Raw genomic sequence first — 2,532 nt, 5'->3', positions numbered from 1 at the left:
GTGTCTCATCACCACTGAATCAGAACTGACTCCTTTATAGCTGATCCTCCAGCAGATTTTCTGAGGCCATCAACCAGTCACAGAGGAGGAGATGCTTATCTTCCTCCGTAGGAGCAACTGGTGGATTTGAACCACCTGCTTTTGGGTTGGCAGCAAAACTCCTTACCCAGCAGGCCACCAGAGCTCCCTAACTGAAAGGCAAGCCGTTGGAAACCAGCTCCTCTGCTGGAGCGCAACGAGGCAGAGGCCATTCCTGCAAAGATGGCTGTTACATGCTCTCAGGTTGGCTCTGACCTCACACACGGCAGAATGAAGGCTCGTCTGAGTCTGCGCACTCCTCACTCTCACTGCTAAAGCCCCACCATGCAGCCACTGTGCCCACCCATTTTGTTGAGCTTCTCTCTTTTTCACTGACCTTCAACTTTACCTAGCATGGTCCCTTAAGTGAAGACTCCATGGGAAAGTTTCTACTCTCTCCTACTAGCTTGCAACAAGTTGGAATTCACTCAGTGGAGAGGCAGAACAATTGTGACACTTCTAGGTACACAACTGGATCCAGGCCTCTTGGGAGTGGGTTTCCACCTAGAGCAGCAGGTCTCTTCCTGTCTTCTGGTCCTTTCTTTGGCACTCGGAAGAGCCTGTCTCTAAAAGGTCCTCGATAAGTACTCTTGACCCCTAGGTTTCCTGGGCTGTTTGAGTGACGCTGTGACTTCAACTTTCTTCTCCCTATCTCTGTCATATATCAAAGCCACCCGACACTTTGTTTCCCACCTTTGAAATGAACAAGTCTCCTTTCTTTCTTTAGCTGGGTCAAGAGAAGTGTTGATGGGCTAATCATGGGAGGATGCTTTTTGGGGGCTGACACTGAGGAGAAAGAACAGGGTAGACGCCTCAAAGGCAGCAAGGCAAGAGATTGCCATGAGCCAGTTTGGGTGTAAAAAGAATCACTTATTCTCTTGTTTCCCCTCAGATGGGGGGGCGGGTACTTGTCAGAGGTGAACAGTTATGGGTCTTACTTGCTGTGGAGTAGGGGGCTGATCGTAAACTCACCCCTCTTCTTGGTCAGTGGGTGCTTTGCCCACTGATGTTTTTTGGGTTCATTAGCCTGTTCTACCCCTCAAGACTGCACCCCAGCTTCCCAAACCAATCATACATACCTAGAAAATTAGAGACGGCTCTCAATACCATCCACTGTAGATCTAGCATGAAATAATTCTCTTGAAAAGTCAAGGACGATGGAAATATGTGCCTTGAGGCATGTGGAATGCTGATAAAGAAGATAGAGGAAAGATGCAACAGATTGCACTGAGCACCCCAGGACTAATCCTTCGAGGAAAATCGAGTATGTCTTTGTACGGGGTCATCAGAAGCCCTCGTGGTGTAGTGGATAAATACTGGTCTGTTAATTGAAAGGTCAGCAGTTAGAACCCCCCAGTTGCTCTGTGGGAGAAAAAAAAATGGCAGTCTGCTTGTGACGGGGCCATTCTGCTTGTCTTACAGGGATTGTTAGGTTCAGAATCAATGTGGTGGCGCTGGGTCTGGTGTATGTGTCTGCGGAATATTGGGTCCTCACCTCTACCAGCCCAATGAACACCCTTTAAAACGGTCCTTTTTGCTTTTAAAGATAGGAAAATGACTGATCTGAGGCCAAATAATAGTGTTTCTAAATACTGAAAAATAGTATTTCTGGGTTACTGCTTTTCATCAATGAAGAACCAATGATTAAAGGCAACTGATGTATTATTTTCTAAATTGGGTGTGTGTATGCTCACTCATCCCTATCGCTATAATGTTTACTATATCAAGCGCATGCATGCAGAATGTACTTTGATGAACATTTTCATGGTAAGGATACCATCCTTTCAACTGATCAGGTAAACCCACTTTTGCCAAGTTATTACTTCACTTCCTGCCTACACCAAAGCATCCCTGCTCACGTGCTCCATGGATCCCAGGAGAGGAAGGCTACATTACAAATACCGGAGTGAAAGCATACCTTGAATGTCGGTGGGACAATGACCCGGGCAGTAACTCAAACCCCGGCTGCACCACGCACGGTTCTCTCACATGACATGTTCAGAACCAAAGGCCAGCTTATCCCACAGCAGAGTTTGACAAACATGCCTTTCAACTTTCTGTTTAAGACATAAATCCCCAGGAACACAAGTACCTGACTGGGTTCTCTTCCTCTTGGTTGAAAACCTGAGATAAGGAGGTCATTGTTGTACCAAGTAGAGATTATAGACTATAGCTTTCCTTTCTTTTTTTTTCTTTCTTTAAATCCATTTTCAAGCCTGTAATCTATACATCCCTGTGCATTTCCAGATATTGGGTCCCCCCGTTTGCTTTCCCCTATTTTTTTTCTGGAATTTAATTAACTTTATTTGTTAGCTTTCCCCTAATTATTCACTGCTTCTTGACAAGTTCTCCCAGATTCCCACTGCTGGCTCACTGTATCAAGACCTGAAGCTTTGCCAGACACATTTTAAAAGTCAAAGCCCCAAACTCCTGCCACTGAGAGGATCCCACCTT

Source organism: Elephantulus edwardii, unplaced genomic scaffold (genome assembly GCF_000299155.1).
Source record: "Elephantulus edwardii isolate Elephantulus edwardi_28Jun2011 unplaced genomic scaffold, EleEdw1.0 scaffold00135, whole genome shotgun sequence".
In the NCBI taxonomy this organism is placed as follows: domain Eukaryota; kingdom Metazoa; phylum Chordata; class Mammalia; order Macroscelidea; family Macroscelididae; genus Elephantulus; species Elephantulus edwardii.
The sequence above is the reverse complement of the archived record's forward strand: the minus strand, read 5'-3'. Positions refer to the sequence as shown.